We start from the raw sequence: 14,431 nt of genomic DNA, 5'->3' as shown, positions 1-14,431 counted from the left end.
CAATGTGAGCCCTAGAAACTTAGTTGTTTCCACAAATGGGAGAACAACGGGACCGAGATGTAAGGATGGTGGAAGGAGCGCTTTATATCGCCAAAAGTTGATACAAACCGTCTTCTCTTCAGAGAACCGGAAGCCATTTGCCACGCTCCATGAGTATAGGCTGTCTAGACTACGCTGAAGGCAGCGCTCCAGGAGGCATGTTCTCTGGGCACTGCAGTAGATCGCGAAGTCCGACAAAGAGAGAGCCTGAGACATTAGGTGGAATGCAATCCATAATTGGATTGATCACGATGGCAAAAAGGGCTATGCTCAAGACGGAGCCCTGAGGCACTCCGTTCTCCTGGAGGAAAACGTCGGACAATACGGAACCCACACGTTCCCTAAACTTTCGATCCGTTAAAAAGGAATCAATAAAAAGGGGCAGGCGACCGCGTAGGCCCCACCTGTGCATAGTGCGGAGGATACCTACAACAGGTATCATAAGCCTTCTCCAAATCGAAGAACACGGCTACCGTTTGGCGCCTTCGCAAAAAGTTGTTCATGATGAATGTCGACAAGGTCACAAGGTGGTCAACAGCGGAGCGGCGGCGACGAAAGCCGCATTGGACATTGGTAAGTAGCCGTCGAGATTCAAGAATCCAAACTAACTGAGCATGAACCATGCGCTCCATCACCTTACAGACACAGCTTGTAAGAGAAATGGGGCGGTAACTAGAAGGAAGGTGTCTATCCTTCCCGGGTTTGGGTATAGGAACAACGACGGCGTCACGCCAATGCATGGGGACTTTGACCTTCGGTCCAGACGCGATTGTAGGTACGAAGAAGGAAGCTTTTGCCCGCCAGAGAAAGGTGTGCCAGCATCTGAACGTGAATGGCATCTGGCCCCGGAGCAGAGGACCGGAACAGTGCAACCGCACGTTCGAGTTCCCACATAGTAAAGGGGGCATTATAAGTTTCCAGATTCAGCATGTGGAAGGAAGGTCGCTGAGCCTCTTCTGCCTCTTTCCTGGGAAGGAAGGCAGGATGGTAATGGGCGGAGCTTGAAACCTCCGCGAAAAACCGGCCGAAGGCGTTGGAGACAGCCACAGGATCAACGAGGACCTCATTACCTGAGGTCAGGCCAGGTACCGAGGAGTGGGCCTTAATGCCCGACAGCCGGCGCAGGCCACCCCAGACGACAGAAGAGGGAGTAAAACTGTTAAAGGAGCTGGTGAAAGAGGCCCAACAAGCTTTCTTGCTGTCTTTGATGACTCTATGGCATTGCGCTCGGAGTCGTTTGTATCCAATACAATTCGCCAACGTAGGATGGCGGCGAAAGGTGCGTAAAGCACATCGTCGAGCACGGATAGCATCTCTACAAGCCTCATTCCACCAGGGGATGGAAACGCGACGTGAAGAAGAGGTAGTACGAGGAATGGAACATTCGGCAGCATTGATGATAACAGCCGTGAGGTATTCGACCTGACTGACACAACTGAGAAAATCGTGGTCCGGAAAGGTCGCCAGGGAAGAGTAAAGTCCCCAGTCAGCTTTCGGTATGTTCCAGCTCGAAGGACGTGGGGATGGGGTGTGGTGCAGGAGACGAACGACACAGGGGAAGTGGTCGCTCGAATAGGTGTCAGAAAGGACATACCACTCTAACTGATGGGCAAGAGTGGTAGAACAGATCGAGAGGTCCAAGTGGGAGTAGGTATGAGTAGAGTCCGAGAGGAAAGGTGGGGCGCCAGTATTGAGGCAGACAAGACTGAGATGGTTGAAGACATCCACCAAGAGTGAGCCTCTTTGACAGGATGCAGGAGAGCCTCAAAGGGGATGATGGGCATTGAAGTCACCAAACAATAAAAACGGCGGGGGAAGCTGAACAATCAGGTGCATCATGTCAGTCCGACTAACAGCGGATGACGATGGAGTGTAGATCGTACAAACTGAAAAAGTAAAAGCAGAAAGAGTAATATGGACAGCTATTGCTTGGAGTGGGGTGGTCAATGGGATGGGATGGTAATAGACATCGTCCCGAACGAGCAACATGACCCCACCATGAGCTGGGATACCGTCCACAGGGGTGAGGTCATACCGCTCCGAGGTACAGTGGGTAAAGGCAATACGGTCAGTCGGGCGCAACTTGGTTTCCTGGAGACCAAGGACGAGCGGACAGTGCAGGCGGAGGAGCAGTTGTAATTCCTCCCGATTAGATCGAATACCTCTTATGTTCCAATGTAACAAGGCCATCGCTAGTCAAAAAAGAGGGGGAACGAGACGGGGGGAAGAGCTGGTCACCTCGACGGCCGCGGAGGGCCAGGTTTCGAGGGAACAACGCTACAACCGGCGGGAGGCGGATCCTGTTCCATCGAGTCGTCGCCAGCTGCGGCCGCTGTCCCTGGTGGTGTAGGAGGGGCAGCATCATTTGCCGACGAGAGGCCAGCTGAGTGCCTGGCAGCAGAGCGTCCCGGCAAAACTGAGGACGGCCGGGAGCAGCGACTCACGGATGGAGCGTCAGACGAAACGCGCTGGGGTGGAGAGGGGGGATAGAGACTTCTTCTTGGAGGCCTTCTTGGAAGTCCGAGGAGGCACAGGGGTGGTGGGCTGGACCCGAAGAAGGTCCTCACGTGCGGGGTCCGTTTTGGAACGCCAGACCTCGGAAGCTGGGGTCCGGAACGTTTCCCCGGCGGCGGGGGGGGGGGGGGAGGAGGAGGAGGAATGGTGGCCCTGGTGCAGAGGGGGCGGGGGCCACGGGGGAGGAGGATTTGGAAGGGAGGGATTTGGGAGGTGGAGGCAGAGAACCCGGATGGGGGGAGGAGGCCGAGGGGGACAGGATAGGGGTGAGGATACCGCGGAAGGAGGGGACACAACTGAGGCAAACGAAGTGGTCAACCGCATGGATGGAGGCAGTCATACTTCTTCCTGCCTCAGAATAAGAGAGACGATCCAAAGTTTTGAGTTCTTGTATCTTCTTCTCCTTCTGATATGTGGATCAGTCTGAGGATCTAGGCGAGTGGATGCCAGGACAATTAACGCACCGAGGTGGTGGGGTGCATGTATGTTCCTCATGAAGAGGACGTCCACAATCGCCACAAAGGGGCTCAGCCTCACACCGTGATGACATGTGCCCAAAGCGCAAACACCGAAAACAGCGCATAGGAGGCGGGACGTAAGGTCGCACGTCGCACCAGTAGCACATCACCTTTACCTTCTCTGGGAGAACGTCCCCCTCGAAGCCGAGAATAAAGGCCCCGGTGTCGATGCGACGGTCTTTGGGGCCGCGCTGGACTCGCCGGACGAAATGCACGACTCGGCGCTCCAGGTTGGCCCTGAGCTCCTCATCAGATTGCAGCAGGAGGTCCGATGAAAAATAACCCCCTGCGTCCTATTTAGTGCCAGATGCGGGACAATGGACACTGGGATATCCCCTAGGCGGTCGCACGCCTCGAGCGCCGCCGACTGTGTGGCGGAGGTGGTCTTTATAAGAACGGACCCTGAACGCATCTTACTTAGAGCCTCGATTTCCCGAAGATGTCCTCAATGTGCTGAACAAAGAACATGGGCTTGGAGATGGCGAACGTCCCCCCATCGGTTCGAGAACAGACCAAATAGCGGGGGAAGTACTTCGCCCCAAGCCGGCGGGCCTGTCCCTCCTCCCAGGAGTGGCCAAGGGGGAAAGGGCAGGAGAACCAGAACTAGAGACAGTACCTTTCCTTTTGAAAGACTCGGCCGCAGAGCGACCTGATACGTGTTCACGTTTCATCTGCGAAACGTCCCGCCCTGATACCACCCACTCCGAAAAGGGGCTCTCCCCACGGGCGCCACCCAGCCTCAGCAAGGGCCACCTGGCAGGATGACCATTGCCGGGAGTCCTGATGCCCCAAGGAGACTGGCATCTACTCCTTGTCCGACGTGGGGAGGGTGCAGCTCAGGTATCGGCAGTACGATCCCTGTGTTGTCAGGGGGCTACAACCTGGAGGGTACATGACGACCCCACCACAACCGGCTGGCTACCGTGCTGGTTTTCTGGTGCCATGGAAAGTCCATCATGATCGTGGGTGCAGATGGGGACGCACTATGGGCGTAACTTGTACAACCAATCAGGCGTTTAGGCCCAATTTGAGGAATAGTGGGTATGGTTACAACGCTGGTACAATGCTGAGTGCCAAGGTCTTAGTGCACTGAGGACCAGTGGTACACCACGTAAGGCGTCCTTCCCCAAAAGGCTCTTACTTCCGTAGAATTTTGAAAAATGGAGGTCAAACCCCAAGGGGGACCATCACATGGAAGGCCGAAACGGTTGAAACTCATTTTAGTCGCCTCTTACGACAGGCAGGAATACCTTGGGCCTATTCTTACCCCGGACTCGCAGGGGGTATTCGTGGCAATAGCGACCATTCCCTCAAATTTCGAGTAGGGCCGTATGACATCAACTAGCCTCAGTTTAAGTTGACCAATCATGCCTCTGCTATTCAGCTGAGGGCACTGAACTTGTCGTTTGACCGGCTACGAAAACAACCTGTCTAGACCACTGGCCATCCAGCGCCAGACAGTCGCATCCAGCAGGGCACAGTTCACAAGTATTCTCAGAATCAAGAGAACAATGCAGTCAGTCGGTACCAGGAATCTTCGTTCCGGACGCGCCGGGACGATAAACACACAAACTGCAGCGACACTCTGACGTCTCACAGGTCATTTCGCCCTGCATACAATAGGCGAAACTCAACTGACGTCAGTCGTTCCACCAGGCGCTTAAGCCTATTGTACAAACCCCTCAGAATTCAGGGAAGTGCAGCCCCCAACCGGGAATGCCGTGTGCCGCGTCCTCCGATGTTTGCCTCGCACAAGCCACCCAGGTAAGTAACCCAACATGTTTAGGAATCAAGTGAAAAGTATTTTTTGAGCTCTCAGTAAAAATACTCTCATTACAATAACCTTATTCGGTCTGTTACTACCGTGCAATGACATAGAACATTAATAAAATTGATGAAACAGAGGAGACGTGCAAAAGAGGGATGGAACCTCTCATTACCCCCCCCCCCCCCCCCAGTCACTTGAGATTACACTGTTCTACATAAAAAAACCTTTTTTCTATTTCTGATAAAAAATATTGTGATCCTAGTTGTATTTTGAGTGCTGAATTGAAAACTGTTTTTGGTTTTTTCTGTCAGGGATAGTTTATGAGTAATCGCAATTTTATTTCTCTTTTCAGTTCGTGATATAGTGCAGCAAACGTGAGGTGAAATTCGACAAACAAATGCACATCTTTATGATGTTATAAGTTCATCACATTAATGGAGGGTGGGATCTAACTTATATCACAGTAACCTTTATGTATACACTTTAAAGCATTTATTTGACATGAGAAATTACAGAAAATAGACAGACAATGAGCCACTGCATTGTAATGCACATCACTTTTTTCTCTTGTATTGTGAGTCTTTCTTCTCTCGAATGATATTCCAGCAATAATCTGCTAACATAGAAGGTACCCACTTCCCTTCATAGCACCTTTCTATGGTAGAATTGTCTTTATGGAATCTTTCCCCATCTTCATCCGATACGTCACTACAACTCTCTGTGAAGTAGTCCAGATGAGAGTCCATCATTTGTACCTTCAAAGATTTATTGCACCCCAAATCCTGATATGCTTTGATCATATCCTTCACAACTGCTTTGTAGTTAGTAGCTCTTCTTCTTCCGAGGAAGTTTTCCGGCACCATCTTGAAACAGTCCCATACGGTTTTTTCTTTATCAGTTAAACATGCTTCAAAATTTGCATCTTTCTGCAGCTCCCTGATTTGTGGGCCCACACATACATCTTCCTTCATTTTTGCAGCTGAAAGATGGGGGAATTTGGTAGCTAGATATGCAAACCCACGGCCTGTTGGATCCATGACCTTCACGAATTGTTTCATCAGGCGAAGTTTGATGTGAAGTGGTGGAAGTAGTATATATTCAGGAGCTACCAGACTTTCACGTTGTACATTCTTTTCGCCAACTTTCCATCTTCGCCTAGGCCATTTCGTTTTCACGTAGTCAGAATTTCGGTCTCGACTATCTCACTCGCAAAGAAAACAGGCATACTTTGTGTAGCCTTGTTGCATTCCCAGTACCACAGCAAATTACCTTGAAATCTGCACATATTTTCCATTTGTGTTCATTGTATTTTAATGAATTTAGTATCCTTTGTACGAATTCGTAATTCTCTTTTGTCAAACTAGCGTAAGCTACTGGAACAGAGGGTATTTTATTTCCGTTGTGGAGCAAAACACCCTTCAGACTTGTTTTTGGTGCATCTATGAAAAGTCTCCACTCCTGTGAAATATAAGTGAAGTTCAGCACTTTCATCAGGCCAGCAACGTCTTTGCAAAATGTCAGTGCTTCGTCAGTTGAAAAATAAGAAATAAAGGCATGTTCTCTGTGCCTGAACACACCGATTTTAGTACTTTGGTGCAGTAGATTATACTCTTGTAATCTTGAACCAAGCAGCTGCGCCTTTTGTTTACTTAGTCCTAGATCACGTACTAAATCATTTAAATCTGCCTGTATTAACAAATGTGGCGATGACTCACTTGTTCAGTGATATAAAGAATCATCATCTGTGATTTCTTCAGTACTACTTATTTCACTGTCACTCGGAATTTGACCTCGGGCTCTTGAAGGTACTGGAGGGTTGTCGGAATGCTGCACTGGCATTCTCGCTGAAGGCAGATCTGGGTAAACAATGTGCCTCTTCAACTTTTTGTTTGTAAAACCCTGAATTTTTGTTAGACGGAAATAACAATCAGTAACATGGTCCTTAGGCTCCCTCCACACCTTGGGAACAGCAAACAACGCCCCATTCTCTTTACATTTCCACCACTGAATTAGTTTGCAGTAACATGTAGCACAACATAAATGTGGTGCCTATTCTTTATCTTGGTCTCCTACCTCTACTCCAAAGTAATGTTTGTATGCTTTCTTTATGACTGAAGAAATTTTCTTCCTACACTCCTGGAAATTGAAATAAGAACACCGTGAATTCATTGCCCCAGGAAGGGGAAACTTTATTGACACATTCCTGGGGTCAGATACATCACATGATCACACTGACAGAACCACAGGCACATAGACACAGGCAACAGAGCATGCACAATGTCAGCACTAGTACAGTGTATATCCACCTTTCGCAGCAATGCAGGCTGCTATTCTCCCATGGAGACGATCGTAGAGATGCTGGATGTAGTCCTGTGGAACGGCTTGCCATGCCATTTCCACCTGGCGCCTCAGTTGGACCAGCATTCGTGCTGGACGTGCAGACCGCGTGAGACGACGCTTCATCCAGTCCCAAACATGCTCAATGGGGGACAGATCCGGAGATCTTGCTGGCCAGGGTAGTTGACTTACACCTTATAGAGCACGTTGGGTGGCACGGGATACATGCGGACGTGCATTGTCCTGTTGGAACAGCAAGTTCCCTTGCCGGTCTAGGAATGGTAGAACGATGGGTTCGATGACGGTTTGGATGTACCGTGCACTATTCAGTGTCCCCTCGACGATCACCAGTGGTGTACGGCCAGTGTAGGAGATCGCTCCCCACACCATGATGCCGGGTGTTGGCCCTGTGTGCCTCGGTCGTATGCAGTCCTGATTGTGGCGCTCACCTGCACGGCGCCAAACACGCATACGACCATCATTGGCACCAAGGCAGAAGAGACTCTCATCGCTGAAGACGACACGTCTCCATTCGTCCCTCCATTCACGCCTGTCGCGACACCACTGGAGGCGGGCTGCATGATGTTGGGGCGTGAGCGGAAGACGGCCTAATGGTGTGCGGGACCGTAGCCCAGCTTCATGGAGACGGTTGCGAATGGTCCTCGCCGATACCCCAGGAGCAACAGTGTCCCTAATTTGCTGGGAAGTGGCGGTGCGGTCCCCTACGGCACTGCGTAGGATCCTACGGTCTTGGCGTGCATCCATGCGTCGCTGCGGTCCGGTCCCAGGTCGACGGGCACGTGCACCTTCCGCCGACCACTGGCGACAACATAGATGTACTGTGGAGACCTCACGCCCCACGTGTTGAGCAATTCGGCGGTACGTCCACCCGGCCTCCCGCATGCCCACTATACGCCCTCGCTCAAAGTCCGTCAACTGCACATACGGTTCACGTCCACGCTGTCGCGGCATGCTACCAGTGTTAAAGACTGCGATGGAGCTCCGTATGCCACGGCAAACTGGCTGACACTGACGGCGGCGGTGCATAAATGCTGCGCAGCTAGCGCCATTCGACGGCCAACACCGCGGTTCTTGGTGTGTCCGCTGTGCCGTGCGTGTGATCATTGCTTGTACAGCCCTCTCGCAGTGTCCGGAGCAAGTATGGTGGGTCTGACACACTGGTGTCAATGTGTTCTTTTTTCCATTTCCAGGAGTGTATTTCTGGCAAAAGTGAACTTCCCACAGATGTAGCAGAAGTTGTCCGGCTTATATCGACATCCACGACGACGTGGCATTTGTGCAAATTTAAAAATACCACTCTGGTAATACACCTGTATTAAATTAATAGTAGGGAACTAGAGGAACGCTTATGTGTAAAAACATGCAGTCGTTTTACCTTCAGCACCAGGCTCAATCAGTTTACACACAGGAACTAAAAGATTCAACAGTGCTCGGAAATATGACACACAGTTACTTTCAGCCAAAAAAACCCGCTCGTTAAGACTGACACAAATTGCGGCTAACACCACTGTTGTAAACTCGATGCACCTGTCCCTAGGAGGTGTGAAGCTTTACTGACGAGGCAGCGACCGGCTGTCGCCGTACGAGTTAATGAGATGTTTCAGGTGGTCTTAATGACATAGGTGTGGCGGGGGATAACCTAATGATGTCTGATTCTTCCCACCTGCTGTTGCACAAGAAATTATCACGTTGTATCACTATTGGATATGGCAACATACCCGTATTTCTCTACAACGTCTCTGTGTATGCCTTAAATTGTGAATATACATATATATACATATTACATAAAAAGTATCCCTGACAACGACATTTTGTTTACATATTTGAATTTCCCATGGTAAAATGGTCTAGAAGCACAAACTTTAATATCAGAAATAGAACCCATGTCGAACAATGTTATTTTTGGTAGTGGTTGATTCACTTGACAAAGGTAGTGTGTCTATCACTCAAAAAGAATCGGTTCCAACAGTTTCCAAAATGGCACAACAAATTGGCAGATTAAAATGGAAATTGATAAAATGAAAGGTGGAATTTCTCTTATGACTTTGCCAACATCTTACTCACATTGACGAATAAGTCACACGGAACACAAATTCACTATCAGGGAGCCCACTGTCATTCATGGACATGTTCTCACAGTGATACAAATGTTGAACACATGCCAGAAGGCCAAGTTCGAAGCTGCAGTAAAATATTGACCTAATGGACATGCAAGCTTCTCATTAAAGTAACGTTTAAGAGTTAGGTACTAGTGCCCAACTCAAACACACATACTTCTGCATGAAGCCAAAAAGACAAAAAATATTTCTATGCTTCATGGTGAAACATTTAACCACACTCACGCCGTTTCCCTGAACAGAAAGGATGATAATTTTTCACAGTGATTGATTGACTGATGGTCCATTCACCATTAACCAGAATTGTAACCGCAGATAACACAAACAAAAATACTTTCGTGTAACTGCAGCATATTATTGTTTATAACATTTTGTAACTATTGACACATACACAAGAAATTAGTACACATAGTGACAATTGACAGGCATAAACATAAGTAAGATAGAGAGATATAGTGTACACAAAAAGGCTGAAATTTTCTAAGTATACCTGTGTGATCGAAGATTATGTAACATAGTATGCTTCACAAAAAAAAACTGTTCCAAACTGACATGATAGGGAACCAGGATATCTTTAACATGAACATATATGCAGGGTGGTCCATTGATAGTGACTGGACCAAATATCTCACGAAATAAGCATCAAACGAAAACACTACAAAGAACGAAAGTCGTCTAGCTTGAAGGGGGAAACCAGATGGCGCTATGGTTGGCCCACTAGATGGCGCTGCCATTAGTCAAACTGATATCCACTGCGTTTTTTTAAATAGGAACCCCCATTTTTATTACATATTTGTGTAGTACATAAATATATATGAATGTTTTAGTTGGACCATTTTTTCCCTTTGTGATAGATGGCGCTGTAATAGTCACAAACGTATAAGTACATGGTTTCACGTAACATTCCGCCAGTGCGGAGGTATTTGCTTCGTGATACATTACTTGTATTAAAATGGACCGCTTACCAGTTGCGGAAAAGGTCGATATCGTGTTGATGTATGGCTATTGTGATCAAAATGCCCAACGGGCGTGTGCTATGTATGCTTCTCGGTATCCTGTACGACATCATCCAGGTGTCCGGACCGTTCGCCGGATAGTTACGTTATTTAACGAAACAGGAAGTGTTCAGCCACATGTGAAACGTCAGCCACGACCTGCAACAAATGATGATGCCCAAGTAGATGTTTTAGCTGCTGTCGCCGCTAATCCGCACATCAGTAGTAGACAAATTGCGCGAGAATCGGGAATCTCAAAAACGTCGGTGTTCTCAAAAACGTCGGTGTTGACTACATCAACATCGATTGCACCCGTACCATATTTATATGCACCAGGAATTGCATGGCGACGACGTTGAACGTCGTGTACAGTTATGTCACTGGGCACAAGAGAAATTACAGGACGATGACAGATTTTTGCACGCGTTCTATTTAGGGACGAAGCGTCATTCACCAACAGCGGTAACGTAAACCGGCATAATATGCACTATTGTGCAACGGAAAATCCTCGATGGCTGCGACAAGTGGAACATGAGTGACCTTGGCGGGTTAATGTATGGTGTGGCATTATGGGAGGAAGGATAATTGGCCCCCATCTTATCGATGGTAGTGTTCTACCGATGTTACTAGAAGATGTTTCACTGCATGACAGAATGGCGATGTACTTTGAACATGATGAATGTCCAGCACATAGCTCGTGTGTGGTTGAAGCGGTATTTAATAGCATATTTCATGGCAGGTGGATTGGTTGTTGGAGCAACATACCATGGCCCGCACGTTCACCGGATCTGACGTCCCCAGATTTCTTTCTGTGGGGAAAGTTGAAGGATATTTGCTATCGTGATCTGCCGACAACGCCTGACAACATGCGTGAGTGCATTGTCAATGCATGTGCGAACATTACGGAAGGCGAACTACTCGCTGTTGAGAGGAAGGTCGTTACACGTATTGCCAAATGCATTGAGGTTGACGGACTTCATTTTGAGCATTTATTGCATTAATGTGGTATTTACAGGTAATCACACTGTAACAGCATGCGTTCTCAGAAATGATAAGTTCACAAAGGTACATGTATCACATTGAAACAAAAGAAATAAAATGTTCAAACGTACCTACATTCAGTATTTTAATTTTAAAAAACCTACCTATTACCAATTGTTCGTCTAAGATTGTGAGCCATATGTTTGTGACTATCACAGCGCGATCTATCACAAAGTAAAAAAAGTGGGCCAACTAAAACTTTCATATTTCTTTACGTACTACACAAATATGTAATAAAAAATGCGGGTTCCTATTTTAAAAAACGCAATTGATATCCGTTTGACCTATGGCAGCGCCATCAAGGGGGCCAACCATAGCCCCATCTGGTTTCCCCCTTCAAGCTAGAGGAGGTTCGTTCTTTGTAGTTTTTTCGTTTGATGCTTATTTCGTGAGATATTTGACCCCATCACGACCAATGGACCACTCTGTATATATAAAAGAAGACTGAAAGCTATAAAACAAAACAATATACATGTAGTGGACACTGCACTTCCCGTTTTTAGTGTCTGAAATAAAGTTTGAGGGGGGGGGGGGCAAAAAATGTTTTCACTAAAGGAACGAATTTTACTGTGTTAACGCGGTTGTCTGATAAAAAAAAGACAGTTGACCATAACATCCTTCACAAGCTCAAGCTAGCCGGCCGCGGTGGTCTAGCGGTTCTAGGCGCTCAGTCCAGAACCGCGCGACTGCTACGGTTGCAGGTTCGAATCCTGCCTCGGGCATGGGTGTGTGTGATGTCCTTAGGTTAGTTAGGTTTACGTAGTTCTAAGTTCTACGGGACTAATGACCAAAGATGTTAAGTCCCATAGTGCTCAGAGCCATTTGAAGCTCAAGCTAACATCACACAATGAATCACTCAACACACAAACATTACCACACTCGTCTGTGGAGCGGGGTGGGGTTCGTGGCGTGGAGACAGGGGCGCCTGCTGTGCTGGCAGGAGTGTGACTAGTGGTGTCGTGAGTCACAGTAGAGCAGCGATTAGCACTTTATTACAACACTTTATTACGTAGTCACAGAACATACAATACAACACGTCAAAGATACATTGTCCTAAGAGTAAACAAATAGTCTCTCACTTGCCTGAAGTACATCACTGTGACATTCTCCCCACCCTGGTCGACCTCCGAAGGTACGGCCAGCTGCACAGGACGACTAATGATGTGACCTTTTGGTGTACGGAGTATTATCGTCCTTACCCTGCCGTCTCTTCCTGGTAGTACCTTCTCTACCCTGGCCTTCTTCCACATATTGGATCAGCACGATGTCGCCAGCGCGAAAGGGGATGACTCGTCCCGATGGGCGTTGAATTTCATGATAGTTCCTGAGCTCCAATAGGTATTCTTTAACCCAACGGTTCCAAAAAGTGTCACAGAGTTGCTGTCTCATTCGGAATTCCATTGTTAAAGTCGTGTTCGCTGAAGGCTCTGTTCCCGTCGGAATAGTTGTAAGTTTTTCTCCCGTCAGAAAATGGGAAGATGTGAGTGCATCACAATCATCTCCTGGTGTGATGGGCCTGCAGTTCACCGCGGCTTTAATACTGATCAAGGTGGTGTTCAATTGTTCCTCAGTGAGCTTTGCGAGTCGCAATACCTTCCGTAGGCAACGCTTTATAGTGCCCACCATTCTTTCCCACCATCCTCCCCACCAAGCCGCCAGGGAGACAATGAATTTCCGAGTAATACCGTGGTGGGCGAGGAACTGAAACGTTTTTGTGGTAGTTAATGCCTTCCAAAGTTGGGCTAGTTCCATATTCGTGGCGTGGAATGTTTTCGCGTTATCTGTATATATCGTGTGGGGTAGTCCGCGTCTTCCGGCGAATCGCTGAAGTGCAATAAGAAACTTGTCCGTTGACAAGTCGATATATGACTTGTGCGTTTCATTCCCTACTTTGATGAATAGTGGGCCAGCAAAGTCTATTCCGGTCAAAGCAAATGGTTTGGCAGGCGAAACTCCTTCAGGTGGCAGCGGTGCTTCGATCTGCTGCCCTCGTGGACTCTTCAAGATCTTGCATTCGAGGCATGAGTGTAGGATTCTTTTGATGGCCTGACGAGCTCCAAGGATCCAAAATTCGGTTCGCAGTTCGGATAGTACAGAACGAACACCAAAGTGATGAAGGCGGATGTGTCTCTCTCGAATAACCAATTGTGTGAAGTGGTGGGAACCGTCAAGGAGTACAGGATGTTTTTGTTCCCTATTTAGGCTAGTGCACTGCAGTCGACCTCCTAGACGTATCAGTCCATCTTCTATGAAAGGATTGTATCGTGCGATTTTTGACTCTTTTACCAGTGGTAAGTTATTCTGAAGTGCATGTAATTCGCTGGGGAAGGAATCTCTCTGGCCCACTCGAATCCAATACATTTTGGCAGCTGATAGTTCGGTGGCTGTAAGTTCTCCTGAAGATTTATTCTTCTGACGAATGTTGTGTAGGAAGCGGGGAGTCCATGCTGTGATACGAATGAGCTTCCAGTATCAGCTGAATTTAACTAAGTTCAAAAGGCTGGTTGCCGTAGATATCGACAAAACTTGGCTCTGGGTTTTCTTCCTCTTTTCTTCGGGAGGAAGTCGTACCATCGTTGGAGTATGGTTTGGCCAGCATTCAGGAGGGCGTGTAAACCAAGGTGGCACATGCCACCAAATATCCAAAGAATTCATTTGGTAGCCGAGGAGTCCACGTGAGAGGAGGCCAGCAGGATTGTCTTGTCCTGAGCAGTGTTTCCATTGCGTGGGAGTCGTGTGTGTTTGTATCTCAGTTACACAATTACAAACGAAGGTCTTCCATCTGTTAGGATCACAGCGAATCCAACTTACTGTTATTGTAGAATCCGTCCACAATATCGCATGGGCAATTTTAAAGTCTGTTGCGCGGAAAAAGTAACACAATAGCCTGGTCCCAACTACTGCCGCTAAAAGTTCGAGTCGAGGCAATGTCACCTTCTTAATAGGAGCAAGTCTGTTCTTGCTACAGACTAAATGGGTTACGACGTCATCATCTAAGACAGTATGAATGTACAAAGCTGCTCCACACGCCTTTTCAGAGGCGTCACAGAATACGTGCAGCTGAGAGTCTCTTCCACGAGC

Source organism: Schistocerca nitens, chromosome 4, assembly GCF_023898315.1.
Source record: "Schistocerca nitens isolate TAMUIC-IGC-003100 chromosome 4, iqSchNite1.1, whole genome shotgun sequence".
Taxonomy (NCBI): Eukaryota; Metazoa; Arthropoda; class Insecta; order Orthoptera; family Acrididae; genus Schistocerca; species Schistocerca nitens.
The sequence above is the reverse complement of the archived record's forward strand: the minus strand, read 5'-3'. Positions refer to the sequence as shown.